At 37.5% G+C, this 7044-nt stretch overlaps 1 long non-coding RNA gene across 1 annotated transcript; it reads right to left on the bottom strand.

Annotated features, from left to right (window-relative positions):
- Positions 1-3027: 3027 nt before the first annotated feature.
- On the bottom strand, positions 3028-6142 carry LOC136852751 (uncharacterized). Its single transcript, XR_010857245.1, has 3 exons — positions 5706-6142; positions 4236-4438; positions 3028-3545 (listed from the first exon to the last, which is right to left on the bottom strand). It is a non-coding gene; the product is annotated as an uncharacterized lncRNA (long non-coding RNA).
- Positions 6143-7044: the final 902 nt, after the last annotated feature.

Raw genomic sequence — 7044 nt, 5'->3', positions numbered from 1 at the left:
AGAATCCCGGATTCCCAACGGGTCCCCCTTACCGTTAGCTATTCTCGAAAGTGTTTTCACCCACCCAAAACCCAGATTCCCAACAGGTCCCTCTTAACGTCGGCTACATTTCTAAGGTAAAGTACAGTTCAATTACTTTTGGCCGCTAAAATATTACCTTGGATTCTTTTTCAGCAGGTAAAGTTCTATAGAAAAACGTCAACTGCCATAGGCTAGCTCAACGCGGACAGCCAGCTTAGATCTACCGTTGTCTGGATATAGGCTACACTGGGAGTTGTCTGGACAAAGGCTACTCTGGGAGTTGTCTGGACATAGGCAACATTGGGAGTTCTGTGTTAAGTCTAGTTTATATGAATTCCAACTAAAATTCAATCTAAGCTAAATCAGTCTTTCTTTATATTGCACTTTACCTTGCTGCTCACAACACCTACCTAAATCCCTTTTTCTGGCTACAGAATTCTTAGGCTATACCTGGGTGTAGGCTATACTTGCACAGGCCTAACTCATGTTACCTTACCTGACAAACCTAACTGTATGTTATCCTATTGTGGAATGGAATGGAATATGAAATTTAGGCTTAAAGCCGAGCACTGGAATCCGCGGGATTATTCAGCGCTAGTTATCGTCATGTTATCCAGAGGCAAAAGTCAAACACTTGTTGCAGTGAACTTAGTGTTGAGTTTACCTACTTACCATACTAAGTTCGTTCAATAAAACACACTTGATATATCCGTGGCACGCTACTTCATTTTGCCATGTAAGTTTTACGGTCCAATTAACAAATAAAACAACGGAACTACGAGAAAACCTCTTACTCAAATGATGTACAGGAAGGAAGCTCGAGAGGGAAAGACTCGCTAACGTCGGACCACCAGCCAGGGTCGACGTCATCACGTCATGACGTCATATCCAAGAGGCCATTGCTCGTATCCAGAAATCATACGACGGTTCGTTGTATGCGATCGTCATGGTGTTGCCGTATCCAGAAACCACACGATCATACGCAGGCGTTCGCATTTAACAATGTAATTTTGGAACCATGGTGAATGAGGCGTCGCATGGGTACCCCCTTGCGATGGCAGAATTGAAAGAATGTAAATTTCAACTCTGCATCAAAATACGTTTGCCAAAGTGACTTATCTACAATGTCTATCGAAAATATGAAACAATTTGTGGTAAAAAGACCTGAATAACAGCATAACAAAGGTCTTGAAAAGAATACTTTTAAGAAGTCTTTGCCTGCCGACGACGGATGAATTCGAGCTCATCGTAACAAAAACAAGTTTAAACAACCACAGTCCGGCACCTCTGTTGGAATTCTTTTCCTTCAAAATAGGTTTCGTTGACGTGTTTAGAGTTTCCTTTTCTATACAAAATTGCGTATTTAATTGGTATACATCTAGAAATCTTAATGCGTTAGTGTTATATTGCCCAAGAAAGTTGAAATGAGTACAGCCACTGAAGCTCACAGGGAGACTACTAGGTGATGCAAGGTGAAATTCCTCGTAGGAGGCTGTTTATAATAAGGAAATTAGAAAGTATATGGTGCGGTGTAAATTACTAGGCGAAAGTGAGATTGCCCAAGCCTTTTAAGAGAAGTATGAAGCCAATTGCCTATGGTAGTGGCTACCTATATGGATTGCCGATGGCTTTCACAGGCAGTGAATTGCCAAATACAAGCCAAATTCCTGATGCATGACAGGCTATATATATAAAATTCTAGTTTAGTTACGGAGAGAAGCATCTCTGGTCTCTCTCTCTCTGCATTGATATATTTATTAAGGAATTTTCAGTATTTCCTTTAGGCTAATAGCCAGATACCTAACCCAACTTAGAAGTTAAATATACCTTAGTTTTACAACTTAGAATCCTGTTCCTTTCCTAGACCCGGGGCTTCACCCCCTGGACCCCCTCCTGACTTAAATATGCATCCGTAAGTAAACTAGAATTTTACCAATTGCCATTCCCTAGCCTAGTGAATATAAAAATGCTATGTGAAGGATGGCATGATTCATTTTTGCAGAGAGCTATGTTGGGTGATGTAATTTTAGTGATAGGCATACTTGGAGAAACGATGTACAAACAACCCATACATGGAGGATGTTAATATATTTTTTTTTTTTCATAAAGCTAATTTGGAGGATGTGGAGATGCATTTTCTTGACAGGCTAATTTAGAATTCTTTATTGTTTTTTGGGAGGCCACAGGTAGATCTCATGGGCTTAGGGTTCATTGCTCATGACTCCAAAATATTTTCTACCTCAAGACTAGCACAGAGCCTAGAATCGGGCATGTATAGAGGCTTTTTGTTGGGAGACAGTGGTTATCCATGCCATTCTTACATAATGACACCATTTCTTGCTCCCAATACACACAAACAAAGTCGTTATAATGCTGCGCACACCAAAACTCGCAGTCTTATAGAACGTGCCATAGGACTACTTAAAAAAAGGTTTGCAGTTATCAATACCAGTTAGAATAAAGTTGAATAACACTAAGAACATAATTGCTTGTGCAGTCCTTCATATTTGTGCCATAACAAACAGAATACCTTTACAGGATGAAGAAAATCTTGAATTGGATGATGCTGATGAACCTGATGTGGGTATCATTGAAAGGACTGACAATACCCAAGAAGCTCAATGTAGGGCCCACATTGTTGACAGTTTTTTTTTATAGGTTGAGAGATTATGTTTTTGTTTTGTGTTAATTAGGTTTAAAGTATATTTTTCCAAATTTTGTACATCCCAAAAATGCACCCAGGATGATATTGCAGCTGTTTTGCTTACAGTGCAAGGAACCCTCAGTTCTGGTGATTTGCACTTTAATGACAATAAATCTATAATCTTATAACTTGCATCATTTAAGAACCCTTTAAATATTGAACTGGATAGTGACAACACATTAAACCAAGAATGCTTTTGTCAGAAAGCTACTAGCAGCTGTATGTGCATGGTAAATTGTACCCGATACCAAGAAAATGAAAATACACTTCTTATTGACTTAATGAAATATGAAAATATAACTTACATGTTTGCCTTTAAAAAGAAACGCTAATGGATTTATTTATTTATTTTTTGGTTCATCCTGAAAAAAATATTCAATGGCAAAAGCAATCAAGGGTTAAAAAGAGGTAATTCATTCTAGATTACTAGAATTGACTGAAAGGATGAAGGATAAATATTTTTACACAAGAAAAGATTTATTCAGGAACTCTTACCATAGTTGTCAATCTGACACCTTGAGAAAGACATGACTGTTGTACTTGCAAGATGAAAATGGTGATAAAAAAATTTGAATACAACTGCTTCAGGTCAAATCAGAACACCATTATTTAGAACTTTACTTATGATGTCTAATACAAATTATTCAGAAACACTAGTTTAAGAATTATATCATAACGGGCTGCCAACGCAAGAGCCAGTGTCCTGCAGAAGGCGAGGGCAATCTTTAAGTTGATCTTGATTGTATTGTAGAGGTAGCATCATTAGATGAAACACCACTTTCTAATTGTGCTGAGGTTAAAGGCAGTGGCTCCGTAATACCTGAAAATAATAAGTAAATAAATAATTGATCTACTGCACCTTAGATGTAAATCCCTTCTGCAGCACACACATATATATAACATATATATATATATATATATATATATATATATATATATATATATATATATATATATATATATATATATATATATATCTATACATTATATACATATGTATACATACTGTATATATATACATTACATATATATATTATTATACAATTATATACATATATATAATGAAAAATTGCTAAAATTACTTGTGTTGAATTAGATACTTCATTAATTACACCATCTTCTAGCATAGTATTGCTTCTAGGCTTAAATATGTGCAAAACAGTGAAAGATGCTAGGCTATAAAATCTTTTGGGCACTAAATAGTAGCCTATTTAAGAGGCCTACCCGTGATTTTAAAAAGCTTTACTGAAATCTGGCAAATCAACATATTTACATGTCCTTCCAACTAAGCGTTCACACTTCTGAACTGAGTATACAAGTGCTGGAACCTTTAGGGTCACACAGCATTAAAATGTTATCTTAAACCCAGCCATCAATAATAAAAACATAACCATTTTGCTTTCCCCAAAGGCATTACAAACTTTCCTGACAGGAAGAGTGTAATGGCCATCAAAAAGTTGAAGGTTCACTAGTTTATATATTTCATTCTTGAAAACATCAGAGCACTTACTTATTCTAAAATCACGTATGGGCTCTTCTGTTGCATCAACTGGATGAAATGTTTCAATCCCATCTTGTCCATGGTTAATTCTTCTGTCATCAGTGATGCAGCTATGACAAACTCTTCAGAAGACTTTCGAAGAAATGGTGGAGGACCACCACCAGTTCTGCATGCATAAATTCTTCTTAATGGCAGCATCTACCTGCTTCACTCTAGTAAATAAAAAAAAAATATTAGAATAAAAATATGTTTCCCCATTGGTTTTCTAATTTATTCTAACGACTGTGACTTTAAAAACGGATTGCAATGAAATTTCAAAATACAACAAAAAACCTACCGTCCTGTGTACTTCTCTTCCACCTCCAGAATAATAAGTTAAAACACCTATCGCATGTTTGAATTCATAAGAAATGTCATTTGAGCATTTACACAAATATTAATGAGCACTTAAGAAAATAAGGTGAGCTTTGTGTGGCTGGAAAAGTGAGCTGCACATTATAAAGCATAATAATACCACCTAAGCTAATATAGTCTAGCCTAAGCAGTTCACGTACCTGCCACAATCATCGTAGCCTTGCATACTGGCAGGCATTATGCAGGCTTCAGACATGCTAGCCTATGTGTGAACTCAACTTGAAAAAAAAGGGCTAGCCTATTTCAGGTGTTATCTACTCCAAAACATTTGACCACCTGCAAACAACAGCCAAGATCTCAAATGTCAGCCTAAACTTTTATTAAAAACAATCACTTTGCCCAGTTTGCAAGCAGGTATCACACTTGGAAACCGTTTTATAATTTGGAAAACCTCGTATACCCATAAGAAAATGGCCAAAGTTTTACCATCACTTTTTAAAGTACTAATAAACTGGCTGTAAGCTAATGAATGCTTAGTTTACTTGCAAATCTACCCATTAACAATACGATAATACTACTGTGTGCTCCAGCCCTTCTATCCACCATGAAAATAAATTGTAAGACCCTCCACATAGCTATTCTGAACCTAAATTAGAATATTACCCAAATTTCCTAATAAAAGACATTAATAATTAAAAATCACATCAAATTAAACAAACCTAATGCCTGATACACCAACTGCTTTTGTAATAAGCTAGACATTACTAACCTAACCTCTCCTAGAGCACCCATGCTTATTTAGCTGGGGGCTATGCCCCCTCAGACCCCCTATGATTTGGTTAGCCTAACCTTACTTAACCTACTCTAATATGCTCCATTCTATTCATCTGAAGATTAATATATTTATATAATATAATAGCTTTAGATGATAAACTGGTGTTCCCTTGGATAAGCTAGGCTAGGCTAGCCTCATGTGATTATTATTAACAATTTAACAGGCAGCACAAGCCTAGGCCTTCCATAGCCTAAGTTTCTTTTAACCTAACTGGTAGTTTACACACCATTTTGCTCACAGCAGCCTCAAGTTGCCCTGACTACAATTACAAAACAAAAATGCTTTCTTACCTGCGGTTTACATGGTCGATTCAGCGCTTGACTGCATTGATGAACGAGGAGGTTGGTCAGGATACATGGCGTTAAACTTGAGTGTTACGTCTTCCCCCCCAACGCCTCACGCTTTTTTTTCCAAAGTTCTGCTTCCTGTAGATCGGTCGGTGATCACATTCTCATGCTCCTTTATTAAATTAAGAAGCATTAAACGCTGAGAATCAGCTATTGTGGGTGCACGTTCCATATTCCTGTTCAGTTGCTTGCGTATTTCCCGACTCTTTGTTTACATTTCCGCGCGGAACCAGGACAGCAAATATCAAGTAAAAAAAATATACTACAGATATGCAATATCTTTTTCTAATAAATAGTAAAGACATAAAGACATTTTAATTCAATATCACTGTAATAAAAGAAATTGTCTATGATACTGATACAGTATTGAAATCGTCGATTCCAGGGATTTCATTCCCAGTAATCGCATATGTTGGTAAGCCTGCTTACCCAGCGATGCGATGCGATGAAGTCGAGGGCGTCGTATGATTTCTGGATACCACGATAGTTCTTCGTTTGGGACCATACAACCGCGATCGCCTTCGTATTGACAAATGCGATCGCATGGTTTCTGGATACCAGCCCTTGTCTCTCGGTGGTCTCGGTTATATACGGACATACGGTTTCACAACTGTTATTGAGGCTACCAGCCTGAGGTGATCGCTTTTCCAACAGAGTTACAACGACGGCTAAATTTTCTGCCGGTATCACCGGAATATATTCCAGAATAACAAAAATTTGTTGAGGAGGTTCGACGTTTCGTTAATGACGTTTCACAGTCCCATTACAATTGCGTAGGTGAGCCAGTTATGACATAAGCAAGGAACTCATACTGACGTACTTGAAAAAAGTCAAAGTGATCACCAGAAAATACATCTTAAATCGTTTCTGTTTCCGCCATTTTCGTTGTCCTACACTATTTCGGTTGTTAAATATTACTATGTTTTGATATTAACAACAAGAGAAACGGAAAAAGGCTAAAATACTCATTCATCGAAGACAATGAAAAATGCGCCTGGTAAAATAGATACTGAAAGTGCACACTCACCAACGGCTGGAAAGTGGCGGTTGTCTACAGTTCCCGTCTCATTATCTTGTGCTGGCTGCTGTCATCACTAACACTCATTGTTGTTGCTGTTGTTGTGGGATCACCAGTAAGGGCTCCTTACCCAGTCCCAGTTCTTTCAAAGTTAACTCCAACACGAGGCCTCCGCTCCAAAACATCAGAACTAGGCCTAGACCCCATACCAACGCCTCGATTATGGATGGTTCTTGAATCCAGTTCACTTAATTCTATGCATTT

This window comes from Macrobrachium rosenbergii, chromosome 26 (assembly GCF_040412425.1).
Source record: "Macrobrachium rosenbergii isolate ZJJX-2024 chromosome 26, ASM4041242v1, whole genome shotgun sequence".
Classification (NCBI taxonomy): domain Eukaryota; kingdom Metazoa; phylum Arthropoda; class Malacostraca; order Decapoda; family Palaemonidae; genus Macrobrachium; species Macrobrachium rosenbergii.
Note: the sequence above shows the minus strand (reverse complement) of the source record. Positions and strands in the feature narration are given on the sequence as shown.